Source organism: Mauremys reevesii, linkage group 7 (genome assembly GCF_016161935.1).
Source record: "Mauremys reevesii isolate NIE-2019 linkage group 7, ASM1616193v1, whole genome shotgun sequence".
Lineage (NCBI taxonomy): Eukaryota > Metazoa > Chordata > Testudines > Geoemydidae > Mauremys > Mauremys reevesii.
Window position 1 is genome coordinate 38,409,877 of NC_052629.1, and position 24,263 is coordinate 38,434,139.

The following is a 24,263-nucleotide window of genomic DNA, read 5'->3' on the forward strand; positions in this document are numbered from 1 at the left end:
TCTTTAATATTCCATTTTTCTGCTATTGTACTGTTATGCACTCAAAGTACACTCAGAATATCAGATTTCAAGACAGCAAAGAGGGCGTTAACCCTTAATTGAGATTTTAAAAATCAACATCCCCTTTCAGTCAGTCCATTTTTATTTTACTTTAGCCAAAGCCACTCACTGTGTAATGACACTGAAGTGTGTAACTCATCAGAAGTATTCGTTCTAGAGTTCTCTTCACCACAGCATTGACTATAGAGGATTAAAAGTGACTCCATTGAAATAAAGCAATTCTGTGACAAGTCGTCACTTTTCTTTCCTATTTGTTATATTTCATGTTGTTTGGTGACTGTCATTAAATGCACAGTGGCAGGGATCACTGTATCCACAGTCCATGCACTGCCAGTAATGAATTAGGGCATGGTCTTGCAAACCCTGACTAAAGAGCATTACTTATATAAGTAAAAGCTTGTAAGAGCAAGCCTGTGTAAATCTGGATTGCATTCTGTTTTCTTGTTCTGTATATAATGTTAGCTTTTCATGCTTCAAAACCTGTTACATGTTCTATATTTCTGAAAATTTTAGTTAGTGCCATGGAGCTGCATAGCACTTTACAGACAGACACACAGATCCTGGGCCCAAGTGGTCCCATGTCAAACATTGAGAATTTCTATGGCTTACTGGGGCTCTTCAACTGTGGATGTTTGCACTGATCCTGAGGTCTAAGGACTGCCCCTCCCTTCTACCATTGCAGGCAGACAATCCTTTTAATTCTCTGTGTGTGGAGTTGAAGCTTCCTACTGCACTGAAACAAAATTATTTTCAGTACGATATTCACTGTCTTTGATGTATCAGGAGATTCTAAAAGCACAGGTATCTAACAGAGATTAACCTGAACCTAAGCACTGAATCATAACGCTCCCACACTTTGTGAAAGTTTGAGTCTGGAGCTGAATTGTGTGGCTAACCCCTGGCTCAGAATCAAAACCCTGGATCTGAACATCTCTGCCCTTTTGGAAAAAGATGATCTGAAACAGAACTCTGCAAATCAGGCACATCTGTAGTATCTAGAGATTTCATGTTCCCCCCTCCAACAGTAATATTTTTCTACTGTCTGTTATTAAGCACTTATTTTGAGGTTTAAAATTTTTACATGGATGGCATTCTTGCCAACACCACTGATGTTTGTCAGAACTTTAGCTGAAGTAATGCACTGAAATCTCCTGAAGCTGTGGGCCGTAAATCTCATGAGAATACGGTACTGGCCATTATTTCACTTATATAACATCCTAGATGTGCATGGCACAAACATAGAAAGGCAAAGTCCCTCACCCAAAGAATTTATCATCTAATTTAGAAAGGCACAGCACAGTGATTAAGGATCAGCTATAAGAATGGGAACAAATGGTATTTAAGCCCTTTGACCTAACTTTTCAAAAGCAACTAGCAATTTTGGAAACCCAAGGTGACACTTTAGAAGGCCCTGATTGTCAGAAAGCACTGGGCATCTCCCCTCTGAAATTCAGGCCTCTCAATCTCTGGTTGGTGCCCAAAAATAGACACACAATAGCATTAGTCACTTTTGAAAGCTTACAGCTCTCACACTTCACTTCTGGTCCAGTATGAAATCAGGAAGATGTAAAAAGAATGAAAAGTAACTTTTTTAAAAAAAAAATGCAGACCTTTTTGAAACTCAGAGAATTTAGTTCTAGACTGGTTCACATATTGGCAAAAGTTATGGTTGCTTTTTATTTCATCTATGATGGTTAGCCCCTCATTCCTTATAAAGCAAGAATTTTCAACAGCCCAGAACCTCATCTTTGAAGTTCCTGTAAAAATACTACCCCCAATGTAGACTTTTCAGCTGAATCTGAAATATATTCTCTATTGCTGCCAGATGGGTTCATGTACATATTTTTGGTTATTAGGTCATAGAATATTAAAAATAAAACCAGACAGATCATCAGCAAGGGTAATTTAGTATAGTTCCATTGAAGCCAATAGAGCTATACTGATTTACAGAAGTTGAGGATCTGGTCCAATAAATTCTAGAAGTTCCATTTGCAGGAGCAAAGCATCACCATGTTACTGGTCAGGATCCTACATAATTCTATGCTGATCTTGATTTCAAATCAAACTGACTTCATCTATCGTACAGTGCTAATTGGTAGTTTGAAAATGTAATAACCATTTTCAGATAAAGCAGATACTATTTGCAGAATACTTTCACAGCAAAAATTGTGTGCATTTTTAGTACATGCATTTAGCCTCGATGTGCAGCAGCCACAGTGACGTGCAAAGATTTTAGGATCTATGTTGTCAATCATCAGAAAAATTAAAGTGTTCCCAAGTAGGTTTTAAGACAGAAATTAGGATGATTTGAGAGAAGACTTTACAGTCAATTCTGTTAAAAATCCCTGGATAAAAGTATCACCAAGTAGACCTTGACACAATATATTATAACAGCTCAGAAGACTAGCTTTTTCCTATATGATTTATAAAACTTGACTTCAAAGCAGTGTGTTTCTAGTGCCTTGCCTGTCCTAAAAGAACCAATTACATATTTGATATTATCTAATGCACTCGATTAAGAATTTATCGTCTTACTGTGAAGATGGAAGATTAACATAGTAGTCATCCAAAATATTCTGAGTGACAATGTATGCAGTTAAATCTGTGAAGTAATCTCTAAATACAGAGTTAATTCCAGTTGTGCTAGAGGTTATTTGTTCTACCTCATTTCTGATCTGATACTCTGTCTCAGCTGTCCTGGTGTGCCAGAAACAAGGTTTTTTAGATTTATTGCTTTACTTGTAGGCTTTGGGATTTGTTTTTATTATACCATATATTTTCTTTATTAAATAAAGGGTAGTTTCGTCCTTTGGCTGCAGAATGAGAGAATTCTTATATTGGTTAATTTAGATATCAGATTCACAACTCTGGAATGAAGATTTTTATTACTGATTGATTACCATGAAATAATTTGCCTTCCTTTACAGCTTTTGTGAGTATGTCAATAACACGTCTACCTGATTTTCAGTGTTTCTGAGCTCACATACACATCCATAATACAGCAACTGGAAGTCCTTGACCCTGAACTCTGTATCCTCCCACACCTCCTGTGTCGTTAAATAGGCCTGATCACCTCAGCAACATGGCCTGTGCCTACTGTAAAGTTGGTTGTAGTACAATAGCACCATCGGGTTGAGTCCATTGACCCATGCCTTGCACAAATACATTGTGGCATAGGGACTGTGACTTTGAGTTTACAATCTATGCCCCACCCATGCTTGCAACTGAATCTGTGCAGATAGATACAGCATTCATGCAAAGCCCTTATGAAGAATGGCTAGTCCATACTGTGCTTTCAGCAACTTACACCAGTCAAGAGTGTATACTGCTTCATTTCAGAGTAGCAGCAGTGTGTCGTTCAGCACCAAGGAATCATCCCCCATCTCACAGGACAACTGTTACAATCACTGCCCCTCCTAACAAACCCTGCCTAGGGCCTGATTTGGCCCCTTATATTTTGAATGACATGGAGTAAGAAAATGCCAATCCATTATAAGAGTTAATGTTATTTCATTATTAGGGCTGTGTTGTTATACTTTTCATTATAGAAAATGACTTACTGAAGAGACACAAACATTTACAGATGATTATTATGATGCAATGTTGAATGAGATTTTAAGTCCACAAGTTTTTGAAAGTCAGAATAAAGGGTCATATAATTATTATAGCCCGTTGTTAATACATATTATATCAGATGTTTACTATGCAGCATGTTCACACAGCACTGAACAATGTGTGATGTGAGTTACAAATAAAATGTATTGGAAAGTAACTATATTTCATTCCACTCTTTCAGTAATAGAGAAAAGTGAATTTTCCTTTGCTATTTGTGCATATTGCATCTGTCTACAAATGCATCTACAGTATGTAGTATTTTGCCTTTCTGCATCTGTGATGTGTGACTATGTGAGGAAAGATCCTTATAATACATGCACATATTGGGAGAGGGTTATGGTTACTGTAGGAAACTTTACTCTGAATTTGGACCAATTAAGTTAAGAGAAACAAAATTAGATTTATATCTAGGCAGTTATTTCTTGAGAGTTAAGTTTCCAAAGAGGTTCTCTGCCTGGCCTCAGTCTGTGTCTGTGCCTAAGACACACAAGTGTACAGTTCTTAAGAACTACCACTTGAGTTCCCAAAATGAGGTTTGCACTTATCTGCTTTCTGTGATTGGCACACAAGTGATAGGGTGCAAAACTGCACACAAGACCAGAGTCTGGAAATGTATTATCATAATGAATACATGCTCTTAATATAATGCATCAATATTTAATGTTATAAGAGAGAGAATTCATATTAATGGAACAAAAGATGTCAGCTGGAATCTTATTTCATTAGATAGATGACAGCAAAATAAGTTAAACATTCTGGAATCTGACCATCTTGTTACTAACATTACCATCCAGTGATCCATGGGCATCAGGTGAAGATTCCCCTGGGGGAGGCTAGCTCCCTGTCCCACCTCTTCCACCCACGTCCCTGCCCACATTCCTCCCCTGCTCTACCCCAGGCCCAACCCCCTCCCTGGTACATCCCTCCCCCACCGCTCCCCCGCAGCCCCCACAGGAGTGTGAGGAGGGATGCAGCAAGTGGTCTGGTGAGGCAGGGGAAGTGGAGGAGGAGAGAGATGTGGCAAGCAGCGGGGGTCTCGCAGGGGGAGGAGGCTGGAGGAGAGGAAGGATGCGATGAGTGGCAGGCGAGGGGGTGAGGAGGGACATGGTGAGTGATGGGGACCTCCAGAGACAGGGGGTGGGGTGGAGAAGAGGAGGGACTCACCAGGCAGCAGTAGGGGGCCTCAGAGAAGGGGTGGAGCAGGGAGGGGAAGAAGCAGAGTGCAGGTGGGGCCACCACGGCCTAGGCATCCTAAGCCTCCTCTGGCCTATTTCTGGATTCCAAAGTCCAATTGTTCATCACTTACAACTGGCTTATAATACAGCACTTTTTTATTTAGATCCATTTATACAGAAATCCTAGCATTCTGATATATGCTGATAAATTATGGTCTTGATCTACAACTGAAACACTGCATGTTTGTCATACCATGGAAGCTGTTGTCAAAGTTTAGTATGTTTCTGCCAATTTTAACTGAAAGAATAACAGATGAAAGTGCAAAACCATAAGCCCTTAGTGTAGCTGATAAAACCACCTTCACCAAATAAACACTCCCCCAGAGGAGTAGATCACATCATGGAATGGGCCACCCAAATACCCTGAAAGAATGGAAATAAAATTCCCTGTGACTGCACAACCTAGTTGTCACCTACCACCCCATACTGGAACCACACGGAGTATCATTAAACAATTAAAATCCATGCTTAACAGGGACCACATCCTGAACAATCTTTCCTGCTCTTCTGGCCTTCAAACAAACCCGCCAGATTCTTCAAGCTCCCCACAAGCCAGGACACACCAACTCAAAGCAGTACCAAATCAACCGATGCAAGACCCGTAGACATATCTCCACTGATACAATGATCAACACTCTTTCAACAACACATCTTTCTAAAGCCATGGGTCCTACAAATGCCTATCACAACACGTTGTGTATCTCATCCATTGCACTAAAACACCTCAACAACTATGCCAGGGATTGGCAACATTTCAGAAGTGGTGTGCCGAGTCTTCATTTATTTAATCTAATTTAAGGTTTCGCATGCCAGTAATAAATTTTAATGTTTTTAGAAGCTCTCTTTCTAAAAGTCTATAATATATAACTAAACTATTGTTGTATGTAAAGTAAATAAGGTTTTTAAAATGTTTAAGAAGCTTCATTTAAAATTAAATTAAAATGCGGAGTCCCCCAGACCGGTGGCCAGGACCCAGGCAGTGTGAGTGCCACTGAAAATCAGCTTGTGTGCCGCCTTCAGCACATGTGCCATAGGTTGCCTACCCCTGAACTATGCAGTTGAAACCAGATAAGGTTCTCAAATGACCTTACACGGAAAAATGACAGACACCATATCAGTTGTGGGTGAACACTTTTCACAAAACAATCACTCCATATCTGACTTCTCAGTCCTGATTCTCAAAGGAGACCTGTACAACGCCTTCAAGAGAGGAAATGGGAGCTTAATTTCATAACTGCTAGACACTAAAAATCATGGACTGAATAGACACTTTTCAAAGTAGCAGCTGTGTTAGTCTGTATCCGCAAAAAGAACAGGAGTACTTGTGGCACCTTAGAGACCAACAAATTTATTTGAACATAAGCTTTTGTGGGCTACAGCCCACTTCATCGGACGCATGCTTATGCTCAAATAAATTTGTTAGTCTCTAAGGTGCCACAAGTACTCCTGTTCTTTCTGAACAGACACTGGATTTATGGCTAATTACAATAATCTGTAACCCAGTAACACCACTCCTCCGCCCCAGCTGCTTCTCCCCTCCCTATAACTGGAGGGGTGTTAATGGGCCACTTTACCTGGAATGGTCCCTTGAAATGTGTTAACTACTTATGCTAAACAATCTGTTCCATCTTGTATTTAGCTGTGACACTGAGTACCTTTCCCAGACCTGAAGAGCTCTGTGTAAGTTCAAAAACTTGTTTCTTACCTCACCACCTTGACTCTCTAAAATATTACTAATTAACATTCAATGACAAATCTGTAGCTTAACTTGTCAATGCTTTTAGAGATGTTTCTACTTCTCCTTCAACCCAAGGCATAAATTCTATCATCTGACCTCCTTATGGAGGATTTGTGGCATTTGGACAATAAATCAATAATTTATTGTGAAATGCTGGCTGGCTGCAAAGATCCTCTGAAATTGAACATTCAGGAATTGGGTTTGCTAGAAACATGCTCTTCATTTCCTTCTTTGGGATAAATGATATCTGACATTCAGTATCTTTCCCAGTTTAAACCAGAGTTCACAAACTCAGATTAATCAATTTCTCATTGATCAGAGAGCAGATGAATTTTTAATAATTGAGGGGTTTTTAAAAAAAACGGAGGGAGAATGTCCTTGTATTTAAGGCATTGCATTCGGACTTAGGAGATCTGGATTAATTTCCCAGCTGCTACCAAAGGTTTCCTGTGTGACCTTGAACAAATCATTTACTTTTGCTGAGCTTCAAATCCACATCTGTAAAATGGGATTCTCACCCTTTGTCCTGTCTGATTAGATTATAAACCGTTTGGGAAAGAGTCTCTTACTGAGTGTATGTGCAGGTCCTAGCTCAGTGGGGTCTGAGGTCAGTTAGTCCCTCTAGATACTATTGTCATACAAATACTAAGTAGGTCAAATCTTGCTTCGCATTCATCTCTTCACTTTAGCAGAGTTGAGGGGTGGCACCAAGGCAGTATTTGGCCCACTCTTCATAATGTACACAGAGGGGAAAAGTCACATTCAAAGCATGGGGCCATAACATATATATATAGTCTTGTCTGTATCTTGACACTAGCAGCTATAGCCTGTACTTTTTACAGAGCCCGGGTTCTCATTGACTTGAAAGGCAACTCTGAACTCCTTAGGATCAAATCCATATTGTAAATTTTTGGTATTTGCAACAGTAAATATTGCAAATAGATACTAACAGAAATATTTCTCAGGCATCTCTGTAATTCCCCAAAACAAAGAGAACCATCATTTATTCTTAAATTCCTTCTGCCAACTGTTTTTGACACCCAAACCAACTTTGACCTACCTGTTCATTGAAATAAGGTGCAATCACTTTTTCTTTCAGATGAAGGCAAAATGTCATTTACCATCTGATCGCTGTGAGGTGTCCCACATGAGATCAGTGATAATCTAGTTCCTGGATGGCCAGAAGTTCATAAGACAAAAAAAAAACAAAAAAAAAACCACTACCACAATTGGCAAACTGACACGTTTATTGATCTCCTCAGAAAATCAAAACACTGGATGAGCATGGAGATTTGGCTACTCTCTCAGTGCTAGAGGTGGTTTCTCTTGGGTAAGTTGGAAGTGTACTGGAGGTGATTAGTCCGAGGAATTAGCATTGAAGCAGATTGTGCTGCAGCTGAGTAAATAGAAGGCTGCTAGTAACTAAGCACCTGTCATAAGCACAAGAAACAGGATATTAAAAGCTGAACCATGGGTAATAATGCCACTGGGTCTCATTAAACAGGTTCAGGGTTGGGTTTACTTGTTTGTTTTTCCTGAGAGAACTTCTGTCTGAAAAGCAAATTCCATCTTTTGCATGCCATGAGTAAGTGTCTCTTTGGTCATTTAAATTAAAGAAAATCTTTACAATTATATTTTTTAATATAGAGAACTAGTGTCAACATCCTAATAGCACTTGATGTTGTGGGAGTTTACTTTCCTGGAATTTGGTTAACACAAGAACATTTTTCCAGGGCTTTGACTTTTAGGTACTGCCCATATTTTCTCACCTGAGATTCTATAGCTCATCTGTGGTCTTGGAAAATTAAACACTTTAATATATGACCAATTTCAATTGAGTGAGAGAGGGGTCTTGTGATTAAGGCCTTGGACTACAATTCAGAAGAGCTGAGGTCAGTTCCCTGCTTGAGCATAGCCTTTGTGTGTCAGCTTGGGCAAGTTGTTTTGGGGCATCTTCTGAATATTACCTTATTCTGTAAGTGGTCCCACTGAAGTTAATGGGACCACTTGTGGAGTAAGGTGCTGCTCCTTAATCTTTGTTCCAGTTCCCTATTTGTAAAAATTATCATTATAGTTCCTTTCTCCCACACTTATCTGCTCAGCTATTTAGATTGCAAGCTCTTCAGGACAGGGAAACTCACTATGTGTATGTACAGCACCTAGCACAATGGGGTCCTGGTCTCAGTGGGAGTCTCTAGGCACTACAAAGAACCACCTCATAAGCATGCGTCTAGTCAAAACACAATCATCTCCCTTACTTGTGTGCAACTTTTAGCTTTCAGGATACTAATAGAAAAACCCGAAGATGGGAGCAGTTGTTTTCTCATGTGTTTGTCTCTGAAACATTTTCCTACAATCTGATCCATCTCTTCATCACCCTTCTGCTTCTGCTCATCATCCTGTTCCTTCCCTAATCCTCTTGACCCCCACCCCTTCCATCTCAGACTTCCATCTATTTATTAACGTTATTACAGTTAGAGTGCCATACTCATCTCACTCATCTCTCTTGGCTGGAGCAGTCAGTCTGGAGATGTACATGATGAAATGTCTAACAAAACACATTATATAAAATTCTTTTAACTGCAGTTGTTTCACTTTGAATTTTTTTCTGATGTTGGTCCTCAAAGATATGAGAATTTCAAATGTATAGCAAGCATCAAAGACATCTGCAAATACTAGCTCAGTTACCACACCAGTGGTTGAGGTGTAAGAGAGATAGTAGTGAGTTCTGTGCACCGATCAGGTAACTAGAATTAAGGAATACATGTCAGATTCCTCCAACCCACTCACCCCTGGTATATACCCAGGCAAAAACCAGGGCCCAAATTCCCTAGCAGTGTAAGTGGGAGAAAGTGAACAAGAGCATACACAACCTGAACAGAATAGAGTCAATTTCAATGAATTTCTCCCATTTAAACTAGCAGAGAATTTGATCTTATTTTTACCTTTTACTTTGTTTGCCCCAGACTTCAGGAACTCATCAGCTCTTTCATGCCTCTTTTCAGTACAAGGGATGCTTGTATGTTTAAGTATAGGAGGTTCTACATGTAAATGTTACAAACTTATTTGTGGAGGCCACCAGGAAATCTGTTCCTAAAAACACATGTCTTATGTGCAGAATCTGAAAGCAACATTAATATAGTTATGTTCCACCAGTAAGTAGGACCCTTTTGTACTTGATGGAGGTGAATTATTGCTATCCCAGCCTGGGAGTGAAAAAGAATGGAACCAGAAAAGGTAAATGTGTAATGAACCATACAACAAGCAGCATGCTTGATCCCAGGGGATGCAACAGAGATATCATACTGAATGGAAAAACAGGCCTAGCCTGTGTAGTGCATATAATAAGAGAAGATTGTGCACTGTCATTTGTTATTAGAATTTGCACTTTGGTGGAAGAATAGGATCTCCAGCTGCTGCTAGTTGATCCCCCTAGAGCAGTGACCAGAACAACATTTTTCCATCTGCATTTGGTCAGAAAGAATGACTTCCTCCCACCCCCCAAATGTGACTCACATCTTTGAGAACACATGTCTGCAAAGTGCTCTCTATAGAGTTACACCTTAAATCTACTTTTTAAATGATATCAGTACAAAGGGTAGCGGCCCGTTTATTAAATGGATCTGATCCAGGACCCATTGAAGTAAGTGGGAGCCTTTCCTTTGATTTCAGTAGGCTTTCAATCAGGCCCCACAAATTTGACACCAGTGCTCCCTCTTTTGCGGAGTCTGGCTGTGGGTTTTAGGGTTGAGTTTAACGTGTTACTATTAAGCTATAAAGCTTCCAATGGCTTGGATCTGCCTCTTTGAGAAACAGCTTCCCTCCCCCGAGCTGCAGTCAGTGGATCTAACAGCATTCCCTCAAATTGCTTGGCAGGGCCTTTTCCATGAGCAGTTAACACCTCCCCATCAGAAGTAGCCCAGATTTTTGATCTTCACGGCATGATGCTTTGCCCAGAGTTTGGGTGCAGGGAGCAGAGCCCTGAGGCTGGGGTTGGTAAATGGGGATGTATTGTTGGAGTGGGGAACATTTTTCTCCCTAGAGTATGGTTCAGAAAAATCACTATTTGAACCTGTAATGGACACAAAGGCACTTTTCTATGTAACACCAACAGACTCCGCTTGTTGGGATAGAACCAGGGACCCCTGGAGCTTAGTGCATGAGCCTCTACCACATAAGCTAAAAGCCAACTGACCGTTAGCTAAGGCTGTAGAGCAGACTCATTTTTTCCTCTCTCTTTAAGTGATCTCACTGCCACTAGATGGGACAGAACACCACACCCAGAAGGTGTGTGGGTTACATCTACATGTTTTATAAGTCCAAATAACTAATCACATGTGACTAACAGCAGGATGGCATGCAAGTAAAAATTGCTTTTTAAAATGAGTGAAAAACATTTAATCCAATTAGAGACCAATTCTGCCAATTGGATGCTAACTACATGTTAATTCCCATGCATTAATGAGTGATTTTAGAAGCTCTGCATTTTTACCCAGTTATAAATGCCTATAAACAAACGTAGCATTTTAATGCGTGCATAACTTATTGATGCAGATTACACACCACTTCCAAAATGATGCATACATTTTCAATAGCAATTATCCCCTGCCCCCAATGAATTAAGATATTTAGTTATACTGTTCTGTATAAGCACTTAAAATTCATTTGGGGCCCCCCCAAACCTTCAACTCCCACTGATTTCAGAGTGTCACCTGAGAGAATCAAGCTTTTATTTACATATGAAAAATAACACAACTTAGTATGATACAAGGAGGGGTGTGTTTTCCTCTATGTATAAGTGATATGTATATAAAAAGATACCCTCAAAGTATTTACACATTTAATGCTGCTGGTCTAATATGCTTATGAAGATTATGTCTTTTCCTACCATTTGTGGGTAAAATAACTAGCACAAAATGCACCAGGCAGCAAGCCAGATGTTTGGAAGAAGAAGCCAAGACAAAAATCTGGTGTCATTCTTTGAGCTAAAAAACAGCTGAGCTACTAGAATTGAGTATATGCAAATGGGAAGCTACAAAGTGATACATGAGATAATTTTGATTGCCAAGAAATAATCCCCATATCTTCTCACTGGATCAGTCTCTCTTAGCTCATTCTCATTCATAGACTAGGCACTTAGTTCCAGCTTTTAATGGAATGCCCATTTCTAGAAGCAGGTGGTTTATATGGGATCTAGTGGACCTCTTAAGTATGTTTTCTTAGTAAAACCTAGACATGAAAACATACCAGCTAAGATTTCCTTGTAATCGCTCATTAAATACTGAAGAACTGGCACATTATAGGTCTGCCAGCTGGTAATATAGCTCACTGGCTCCCACATCCATACACATGGTGCATACCACTGCCCACACAGGTTTGGGCTCATAGCCCCTACACCAGGACAGAGGGAATCCTGGGGCCAAAACTGAGTGAGTGGCATTGTGGCCCCTATGCATGGGACCACACCACCACTCAAGTTTGGCCCTATAGCTCCTCTGTCACGACAGAGGGGACGATAGGTCCAACTTTGAGTGGGCACATTGGGCAGTGGAAGGTCAGCAGTGCTCCACCTCACTGCTGTCATGGTTTGGTTCCTATACCAGGGCTGCCCCACCCAGGCAGCCTGCCCAGCTTTTCCCTGCTTCCAGCAGCCTGTATCCCACCTCTGAGACAGGAAGCAATACTGCATCTGGGCAGGGTAGGCTGGAAAGTGAGAGGTGAGGTGCTGGGGCTGGCAGCGGCAATGGCTCCACAGGAATTGGTGGTGTGTACCATGAGAAAAATTTCTGAAGTCAACTCTGCTACACTCCATATCATTGGCTAAAAGACTGATTTATTGAACTGAAGCACAGAGTTAGTGAGCATTTTCTGTCATCTTTGAGGCAAGCAATTTTCAAATAAGTGAAAAAAATAGTGAAAGATGAACCACAAAAAGTTTAGAGTTTAGGTCCTGTCAGACTTTTATTCAAACTCTTCTTAAGTCTCCATCAAGCTCTTTGATCATATCTGCTGTCCACTGCCATAACTAGGCTTCCCTTACCTGGCTGGAGAACATAAAGCAAACACAATGGCCTGCAATATGATTCTCCTCCAGTGCCCGTCTAAGCCCAGTCAGAAAGCTGATTTTCTTTCTATTTCTGGGCCTCACCAGAGTGGCCATTCATGAAGTCTGAATCCAGACCACATCTGAGCACTCAATCATCATTCTGTTTTAGGTACACTTCTATTCTTCCTGTCAGAGCCAAAATGCTCAGCTGTATTATTCTGCTTTCCCTTTCTCTGTAAGGATTCATTTGCTGTCCATGGGAAATCTGTGTCTGTTGGAGGGGGAAGAATATCAGAGGCAAGATCCACCACACCGATCTGAAAAATTTTGCCCAATAACACAAATGGGGGGAAGAAAGGGGGAAAGAATCTGGAATTTTTGGAATCATGAAGGAAGACAAATATTTGGAAGTATCTGGTCTTCCTTTGGGATATATGGTTCAAAAATCATTTTTCCCTTCCTCCTCTCCTAGTTTACTCTCTTTAGTAAGTGTACATAATGTGACAAAGTTCCTCCTCTACCTTGGTGGGTCCTGCACTTATTGGCAGATGTGCTCGCCTCTCAGATTCACCCTGTGGGTCGGGAAACAGCCCAGAGACCTTCCCCTCTGGTAGAAGCCACAGTCCAGGTCAATTCCTCCTGTGTTTGATCAGGAGTTGGGAGGTTTGGGGGGAACCCGGGCCCACCCTCTATTCTGGGTTCCAGCCCAGGGCCCTGTGGACAGCAGCTGTCTAGAGTGCCTCCTGGTACAGTTGTGTGACAGCTACAACTCCCTGGGCTGCTTCCCCATGGCCTCCTCCCAACACCTTCTTTGTCCTCACCATCGGACCTTCCTCCTGACGTCTGATAACGCTTGTACTTCTCAGTCCTCCAGCAGTATGCCTACTCACTCTCAGCTTCTTGCATGCCTCTTGCTCCCAGTTCCTCACACACACTTCCTCTCCTCTAGCTCCCTCTGGCCTGACTGGAGTGAGCCCTTTTATAGCATCAAAGGAGCCTTAATTAGAGTCAGGTGCTTAACAGCCTCACCTGACTCTTAGCAGGTTAAGTGGAGTCAGGTGTTCTCATTAGCCTGGAGCAGCCTCTGCTCTGGTCACTCAGGGAACAGAAAACTGCTTATCCAGTAGCCAGTATATCTCCCTTCGACTACTCTGCTGTTCCCAGAGTTCCTCTGGGCGGCGTCCACTGGCTCCCTTGACGCCTTCGAGGAGCAGTGGGCGTTGTCCGGGGTTCTCTGCTCGGTGTCCCCATCTGGTTCCCTTCGTTTAGCCCTATGACCTCACTCCCGCTCCTGTTTTTTTCATTGGTTGTCCCACGTAATTAGTTAGTGTCCCGGCCCTGTGGATCCTCCCCTTAGGCTGGGGGGAGGTCCTTTAGCAGTGGGCGGGCTTTGCCCGCCCACTTCCTGGATACTAATAGGACTACTCTGCTGTTCCCTACTGGCCTGGGTCTATCACAATAGATATGACTTATTTGTAATATCCAGTATCACAATAACTTTAGTAATTTCAATTGTATATTTGTTAAGTTACATTAGATGCATTTTTTGTTGTTGCCCTGAGCAGATGCCTAATGGCCAAATTGGATCGTTTCCCTTATAACTTGGAGGGATCAAATTCATCTACATTTGTATTTTAAATTGCAGCATTTCACACTAAAGCTGTGAAAAACAAGACACTTAACTTTATATTTGATATGCGCATGTAGTATAAAGTGTTGTCATCATTTTAACCATAGTGTAATCTGTGACAGTGAAAGTTAAAGATTGCAGAGATCAGAATTCAAGGGTGTCATATCAGTTGTACACCTCTGGAAATCAATTGCCAGGAACCAGACACCAGCATAAGTAGCAGCCCTCTATATCTTAAATACCTAATCTATTACAGCAAGTTTAAAAAGTGATAGTAAAGGATTGAAATTCAGAGCTGTCACTTTTTTCCATGCACTCATGGTGGAAAGGATAGTGCTGGAACAATTCAGGCTGAGTTGGCACCACGTCTATAAACCCAGAGCAACATCGTTTAATATCTTTACTAAAGCACATACTCTATAGCAGGGGTTCTCAAACTTCACTGCACTGCAACCCCCTTCTGAGAACAAAAATTATTACACGACCCCAGGACGGGGGGACTGAAACTTGAACCTGCTGAGCCCCGCTGCCCCAGGTGGGGGGTTGGGGTTCAAAGCCCAAGCCCAAGAGCTTCAGCCCAAGACAAGGAGCCTGTAATCTGCTCCCTGGCTGCTACCAGCAATTGCTCTGTCTATGGTGCTACAACCTCTTTTACCTGCTAGAAACCCTGTCCTTACTCCTGGAGCCCCAGGCCATGATTGCCTGACTCTGGCCCCATAGCTCCTTTTATATGAGCCCTGCTGAACCCAGATTGGTTGCTCCCTGCAACCTCTCTCTTATTGGTTGCAGCCTGCACAACTGCTCTAGGCCACTCGGAGACTCACCTCCACTGCGCCTTCCTGGGATTAACCTCTTCCATGCTGGTGTGAGGTAGACACCCCATCACAAGTCCTAAAAAGCAAATTATACTAATACCTTTCAGTGCTCCTACTGCCATAGGTCAAGCTTGGGAAGGAAACAAATGGTGTCTGCATAAACCCAAATTCTTATAATTGTGGATTACCTGAACATCCTGCTTGATTTGGTTTGTAGTTTTTAAATGAACTATTTATCCCACATTAATTTGTGTTGATTTCAACAAATAAGATCTTGTATAAACACTGCAGGCATTGAAAATGTTTTTCTTCATTCACCACTGTTACGGTATTTACTCATTCAGGTTCATTTATTTGAAAGACAAAAATTAAAAATAGGCAAAAAAGCTATTTTGGGCCGAAATATTGTGTGTGTTCTGTTTGCTGCCAAGAAAGGAACTTAGGCCTCAGTCTGTGAATAGCTATTCATAGGAGCTATTTTCCTCATTGTAATATCTAAGGAAAGATTCTCTGGTGGAGAAGTGTTGGCAGGGTTTGGCTGTTATTGAATAAGCAACAATGATGGCATTTTTAACTCCTGGAGTACTTGGGGTAACTGTCTTGTTGATGTCACACAGGGGTTTTGCAAAACACTTCCAGCTGCAATAAAAAGTTATGAAGTCTGTAGAAAAGTACACTGCTCTCTGCGTATGGAGAAAATTCTTGCTACTTGTTTCAGAAAAGCCCATGAACTTACTAGATATTGCTTCATAGATCATAAACAAATCTGATGTTTCCTTCAACAAAAGAGCCCATCTATAGGAAATTTAATATTTGTAATGCTTATTATGATAATTCCTAGGAACCAACGAAGAATGGGGCCCCACTATGCCAGACACTGTATGCACAATAGTAGATAGTAAGTTTTTCAGGGCAGGGCCTATCTAAATCAGTGGTCCCCAACCTTTTCGTCTGGCGGGAGCCAGACGAAGGACTGTGGCGGTGGTGGAGCATCCGCTGAAATGCCGCAGAATTTCAGCGGCATTTCGACAGCGACGCCTCTCGATGACGTCACTTGTCGGCGGCAAGCAGCGTCATCGAGAGGCATCACCGCCGAAATGCCGCAGAAATTCAACGGCATTTCGGTGGATGCTCCACCGCCGGCCAGGACACGGGTGCATTTAGATGCCCCTGCAGGCGCCATGGCACCCACGGGCACCGCGTTGGGGACCCCTAATCTAAATGGACAAGTCAGATGCAGGATAGGGGAAAGGAATATAACACACAAGCAGAAAGAACTATTCAAAGGAATGAAGTTAAAGGGGCTCTTTAGAAACTATAAACCTATAGATTTTAAATAAAAATGTTAATCTGTCAATAGCTGCTTTTGAGCAATCCTGCAGAATTCTATAACAAATATAATTCTGAAGCAAATTCTATAGGCGGGTCTAAAAATCAACAAAGGTTAGCATTTTCCATTACAATCAATAGGACTTTTCCACGGGGCAATATTTCCAAGGATCCAGTATTATGGTGTGGCCACTTTGCAGAGCAGCCCTAAAGCCAGTGCAGAAAGGCACAGGAGGTGCATTTAAGTAGAGCGTGATTCTCAGGGAGCACAAAGTACAGGCCTAGCCTATTCTGATACATTCATGTCTGAAGGGTGATTAGAGTAAGAGGGGTGCAGATGGTGCTCCCTTCCAGCCAACTGATTCCTGGCTACTGGTTCTTTACCATGAGGCTAGTGATGGCTGGAGAGTAACTTAAAGCTCTAACTTATGCTAGGCAACTGCTCTAATGTAGGCTAAGCAACTGGTCCAGTGCCCAGGACTAGAAAAGTTCAAACCTGAGCTTTATGTCACTTTTGCATGCCCTCTCTTGAATGGCCATAGATTGGCTATAATCCACTATCTTTAGCTTTATAATATTCATTTTTTTTGCAAATGCAATGGTTATTTTATAAACTTTATTTTCAACTGAGATAAATAAATTGTAATTGAATATATTGTTGATTAAAGATGTATCACTAGTTTAAACAGGAAATATTTTGTTCATTTGAACCCTATGGCAAGCATTCATTTTGAGCCTAATTGTAATCACAGCCGATTGATCTCTGAATACATTAATTATGGGGATATAGTGAACATCATTTACTTAAGACAGTTATCCATTCTATGAAAAAGAAGTGATCTTTGCAATAGCACCCATTAATATGAAGATTAACAATTCTGGTAGAGAGATTTTGTGATTACTTGGGGATTTCTAAGGTGTACTGATTGACTGAAAAAGTGAACTGCAATTTACTCCTTGAATGGCTCAACTGAAACTGTCTTCACTATAAAATATTACCATCTGTTCATCTGTATTAAAATTCTTATGTATGCTTGGTCTCAATCACTGAGCCTATTGCAAATTTTGTATTATAAAAATGGAACAATTCAGCTTATACAATTAGTCTTAAACTATTATGTGAACTCTTAAATCCTGTGGCAATTCCCAGAATAAATATAACTTTAAAATCTCTTCACTTGTCTTCAGAAATGATTGACTCAACTACTCACTACAATCTCTCAAGTAAACAGTGAGCAGGGGCGGCTCTAGAGCCCAGTGGGGCAAGCACCCGCCTGGGGCGGCCCTTTCCCAGGGGGGCGGCAGGCTGGGCCGGTGGACCTGCCGCAGTCATGCCTGCGGGAGGTCCACCGGAGCCCCGGGACTACCGGACCTGCCGCAGTCATGCCCGTGGCAGGTCCGCTGCTCCCGCGGCTCGGGGGCGCCTCCCGGGCATGATTGCTTGGGGCGGCCAAATTTGTAGAGCCGCCCCTGACAGTGAGAGAACCAACAACAATCAGTTGCTTAATGGAAATAGTCTTCTAATAAAGGCAAAGCAGGATTGTATTCAAGTGCCTTTCGGGATACGTTGCAGTGAAAGTTAAAACAAGAAATTGCTGAATAAGGCAGATCTCTTGTACAAGTTAATAAATGAGTTGTGATATCTCTTGATACTGTTTTCCTGTAGGGAAAGGAAAGATGGAGAAGCTCCATTTGAGTAATGGCGGAATTATAGTAAAGCAATTAGTTAACCCACTTCTGCCTATCTTTATTTTTCTAGTCGATTCAGCTGAACAACATATACTATCAGTTTTGTCCAATGACACTTTGATCAGTTAATATGAACCAAAGCCCCAAAATGAAAGATCATACAAATCATAAAGTAAGACAAGAAACTTCATGATCACTAACTGGGAGTTTTGTAGAGCTGATTAAGAAAAATGTTCTGATGGAACATTTTTCCATCAGAAATGCTCTTGTCAAAATCAAAATACTTTTGCAGAAGTTTGATTCTGAAGGTTTTTTAGAAACAAATCAAAATGAACTTGCTTTCACATTCACAAGGAAACATTTCGATTTTGTTTCAAACTGGGTTTTCATTTAAAATTTTGTTAAAAGTCAAAATCAGAACAAAACATTCCAATTTCTCTAAAATGAGGTTGTTAATTTTGTTTTATAGGAAACTTCTCCATTTTGATTCAGAACAAAAACAGTTTAAAAAATTTCCCATCAAATGGAAACTCCAAGTTTTGACCACTGCTAGAGTTTTACTCAAGTAAAGATCTTATAATTTGATTCAGGCACACAACATTCAGTCATAGTAGCCTCACTATGTTCTCCACCTTCTTAATAGATCCCACTCCTTATTCTCAGGCATAACTTTCCCTGCAGTCAATGGGAGATTTGCCTGGGTAAGGACTGCAGAAACAGGCCCATACAGAGCACTGTCTGTTAGCGAGCTGTGCCACAAAGGGGGCAGCCTATGTCAGCCGTTTCAGTCACTTAAGGTGGGATTAAAAGCACTCAGCCCTGATCCTAACTATGTTCCCATTAAAGTCAATAGTAAAATTCCCATTGACCTCAATGATAATTTGGCCAATGCTGAGCATTTTTGAAAATCCTACCTTTCAAATACAGTTCTATTCTGAAAGATTATGAAAAAATGTAGACTTCAATAGATCAGTCCCCTTAACCCCCTTTAGTGACAAAAACAAGGTATTACTTTTTACTGCCACTATAATATTAGTCAACACAGACACAGGAGACAAAGCTGCATTCTATTCTCATACCTGCATTGCATTCTATTCTGGTTCTTTCATCATCAGAACTGCCAACCTATTTGGAATTCACTCCAGCAGTACATGTTCTGCCTCCATGTACACCAGTGCAATGCCACTGAAGAGAATTGCAAAGTTGTAAGTAAGGGCAGAATTTGGCCTGCTCTGATGACACAAACCAGCAAGAACAGAGTTTGATTTACAGATAACAAAATTTGCTGAGCAGGCACTTAGGAACAAATTCTTCTTGTAAAGTGAGCAAAATGTGACTGAGAAGTAACTGTGGCACAACAAATATGAAACCCCACAGTGCTGGTTTTCAGTCACTTTTCTTAGTAAATCTACATTCCAATTGCTTGTAAAACATTGTTTTAAATATCACCTAAAGGGGAAACCTAATATCTAACATTAGTATCTGCAGCCAAATCTACCTTCAAAATACTACAAGAGGATAGAACTAATGCCAAATTTCTCCTTTGAGCACACTACCCTTTAATTTCATAGTAGGGGCTGAGATGAGGGAATGCTCCAATAGACTTGCTTTTGGCTTCTTTCCCCATTTCTGTGGTGTCATTTAGAATTCGTTCCAGCGGAAAGGAAGCTTAAAATTAAGACAGCCTCATCTCTTCTGGAAATTAATAATTCCTTTTACAAGTCGTGACAGTGTGGATGGAACACATCTGATACTGCTGGGAGCCACCTTGTTCCCATCAGCATCCAAATGTTTCAATAAAACCAACTCTTCCAAGATAAACCACCTTAGACATCAACCATCAGCACTGACCTAAACCCTGCTCCCATTGAAGCCGGCTGTAAAATTCCCATTGATTTAAATGAGATCAGAGTTAGGGTAATGCTGAGCACTTTTAAAAATCCCACCCTCTCTCTTTATGCACTTTATAAACACAATATTAGCACAACAGGAACACTCTCCGCTAGACCTTTTTCTAGTCTCTCCATATGTACAATTGTACTTTTGCCTTCACTTTTACTGTTAACATCTATTACAAATGTGAATGTGCACTGTAGTCAAAAATTAGCATGCAAGATAGTATTTGTACTGCATTACCTACTACTCCACTGAGTTTTAAAGATGCAGACATTTACACTTGCACACACACATAGACTGTTTAAAAGCACTTTGCAAGTGCTAACATGGACATGTTTTCATCATGAAAGTGCATATCCACAGGCTGTGACTGTGAATGATTATAACTCACTTTTTAAAATTCCTTGATGCATAGAAAAAGCAGCAATGGATATACACCTCTAACCCAATATAACGCTGTCCTCGGGAGCCGAAAAATCTTACTGTGTTATAGGTGAAACTGTGTTATATGGAACTTGCTGTGATCCGCCAGACTGCGTAGCTCCCGCCCGGAGCACTGCTTTACCGCATTATATCCAAATTCGTGTTATATCGGGTTGCGTTATATCAGGGTAGAGGTGTATATGTTTGTAGTACTTTTATGCTTTGTTTGGCTGTAATCAGAAAAATGTAAAACACTACATGAACGTTTGGCCCAGAAAGAAAATCAATTTAGACACAACAGCAGTTTGTGCCGCTGAAAAGTTGCAATTCATTGAAATGAAATGTAACAGCAGTAATTGTGAGAGCTAACAGGCAAATGGTGCATGAATCAATAATGATGTGGCTTGTACACCATTTGTCTCTTTGCATGATCCACAGGAAATACAATTGCATAGTTATATTACTCAGTCTGTCAAGAGTGAAGAATAACTGGATTTTATTAGCATATGTACATACACTGGCTTATCTGGCATGGTGTATATACACTAAGTTGTCATGTGACTAAGTTTTCATGTAGCAACTGAGCACTAGAAATTCTGTAGTATCAATATGTTAAAGCATACAATTAAACTTTTCATGCACTGTACATTCACACCCTGCCTTGCCACGCAAAGTCCCCAGGTAGACATGCCCTATTATCATTAAGTATATTGCCATTAGAAGCTGGTACTTCTAGAAATAAAGTCAGAAATTTTTCTAAACACAGGCCCTTAACAGGTCTGTGAAAGGCTGCTGAGCAGAGGGTTGTTGATTCAGCCCTCTGTCACGCCAGCTCCCATTTAGGGGAATAAATTAAAGCTGGCTGGAGATAAACTGGCCCTAACTGGGGAAGCATTGACAGCTGCCACCTAATTAGCCTGGGGCTGTATAAGATCTTCAGAGAAAGGAAGCCAATGGAAGAGTAAAAAGAAAGGGAAAAGGCAGGGAGTGGAAGCAGGGAGGTAGCACTCTCCTCTCCCTGTGTGCAGATGGTGAAGGGCCAACTGTATATGGTGAAATGGTGGTGGGAACAAGCCTATGAATAAACTGCACCAGTGGTTACTAACCCAAGGGTCTCAGAGTGACTTTATGGACCTAGCAGAGGCAGGAGCCAAGGGGGCCCTGCCACACTCTGCTACAAAGTCTAAATTCCATATTTAGATGCTCAAACTAGACTGTGGGTGCAGAAACTATCATTTTCAAACCTAAATTCTAATATGAAATTTTAAGTTACTGACAGGCATAGTCTATCCAACATGTAGTCAATTGAGTGATTCCTGTATTAAGCGTGTGTGGATGTCCTATTTGAAAACCAGGCCAACAGTGTTTACTGATTGTGTTGCACCACTTCTAAGATTACAAGCTTAGCCCATTTAAGAAGGGGATAGTACTACTAATTTGGTGACAATATCCAAGATGGCAGCACTTACTTTATTTTTGTTTTCAAGGGGGCTATAAGCATTTCCCTTCGCCACCAAACACAGCATTTCTCTAGCACATGCTGGTGACCTCTTCTTTGGCCCTGTGACCTCTTCTTTGACCCTGTCTCTGTTTACATATTCCATGGCCCAGCCCACCAGCCAGGTCACGCTTGAGTCCTCTTCCAGGGTAATTATACAAACAAATGATCCTTCTGCCCCTCTTGCACTATGCTGAAATTTTGCTGCTCTACACCCATACTCCTGGGACCTGAAGAGTTCCTTCTGTACTCCTTCAGTTCAGCACGGCCTCCTCGATTTGCAAATCCTGTACTCTGATCATCAGAATGTTACTACAGTTCAAACCCTATGCTGTGCTATGGTACCTACTATTTTCTCTCTGTCTCATCAACCAAGAGAACTGAGTAAAAAATAAAAGTTAGAAAAATTTATCTCAGAGTTTCTTTGTCATAGAATAAAAATATTCCCAAAGAAGTTGGTTGTGCCACTCACCAATAAATGTCTCCTGCAGGCATAAACAGTTGGGCTACAAGGCTCTATCTTTATGAAATGTGGAGAAGTTTATTGCCTCATACATCCTCTTCTACCATGGGATTATCACTTAAATAGTTGACCTATTTGAAAATGATACTGCAATTTGTTATGGCTACAGGTGGTTACTTTTCTCAACAGGATGGATTGGAGTTACATGATATGAAAGTGGGATAAGAGTAAAATCTTTTGCTATGACATTAACTTGGTTTTATTACTAGCCCTGGAGGAAATATAGAAAATGAAAGATACAAATAAACAGTTACAACAGTAACAAATGTTAATGGATGGATGAAGATTTGAACAATTTAAAATCAAAAAGCAGAAAATTCATTTTTTAGGCAAACAACTCATTTGCATTTTTTTAGAATATGTCCCTATTTGACTCTAATCATTACTTTTAAGAGAGGAATTGAACTGCCTTTCTATTTCATATGTTGTAAATCAAAATTGACTCAAGATTCTGATATCTCAACCCTGAATCTGGTTTGAGGGGAAGATTCAGGGATTTTAATCTGAATTGATTTGCCAATAGTCAAATCCCTGAGAGTCATTTTCTGTCACACGGATACACTGCAAGTTAATATTTACAGTAAAAAGTCCAATTTCAATCAGAACTTGTCTATTGCTGATAAGATTGAGATATTAATATTCCAAACTCCTTTAGGGTAAGAACTTACTCTTATGAAGACAGAGCTACTGTGTATTTGCAGCAAAAGAGGTTTTCTTCATTGATAGCCAATGGTAGTGAAGTCTGGGAGGATGGAATGTAGGAAGAACTGAAATATGCTAACTCAGAAAAAAATCATGCCCCCAACTGTTATACAATATAATTCATTCAAAAATTGATTTCACAAACTAACCAGCAGTAACTACCTTTGTCCCCACCTCATCCACAGAAGGCCTTTTATATGAGCTCCATTGCAGAACGAGGGGCCCAAGTTTGCTTTCACTCCAATGTTAATTAGGAGAAGATCTACTCAAAACAGTGCATTTTCACAGGTCTCAAGCTGATATTAGATTGGAATCAATCAGTCCACAGCCTAGTAAATGTTCTCTGGAGCTTTCCATCTCCTCCCCTCGTCCCCAAAATATACATATATCTTAAAATAAATACACAGCCATAAGAACTAGTATCCCAGCATACTTTTCTCATGAAGACAGATACCCTAAACCTGAGAATGTCTATGAAGAAGAATTGTACCAAATGTAAAAGAGAAGATCTGTGCAGAAATGTCTGTCTATCTTGTGGGCATATTCATCCAATTTCCAATACATTTTAAAAATATTATTTTCTTAGGCATGTTTTATCAAAATGAAAATAAACATTTCCTCTTTCCTGACTACAGAATGTTATATAAGCTCATTCTGTAGTCAGGAGAAAGGAAATGTTTATTTTCATTTTGGTCACTGTTGGGATTTTGTGGTTCCCAATGAGTCAGATGCTGGGCAGAAATCAAGGGACTTTGATGCGATGCGATTTGATTCAATTCAATGCGATTTGATTCAATTCGATGTGATTTGATTCATTTCAACAAGGCTTTATTCAATATGTACAAACTGAGAGCCCCTGGTACAAAAATCAGGCACAGTCCCTCCAGCAAGGAGCCCCTCCCCTTGCTATTTTATAGCACATGGCACTTACATAACAAGTTACATAACAAGAACCTCTAACCAATAAGAGTTAACCTTTCCGTATATGGATTTGTTTATCACATGGTCATAGTTCTCCATTCCACATGCTGAGCTCAATCCCCTCCCCCTGGCCTTCTCTAGAA

The 24,263-nt window shown here is 40.7% G+C and overlaps 1 long non-coding RNA gene across 2 annotated transcripts in view; it reads left to right on the forward strand.

Moving 5' to 3' along the window:
* The window catches only part of LOC120369391, a 64,332-nt gene that overhangs the window by 12,217 nt on the left and 27,852 nt on the right, over positions 1 to 24,263 (forward strand). The gene's annotated exons all lie outside the window — the stretch shown is intronic.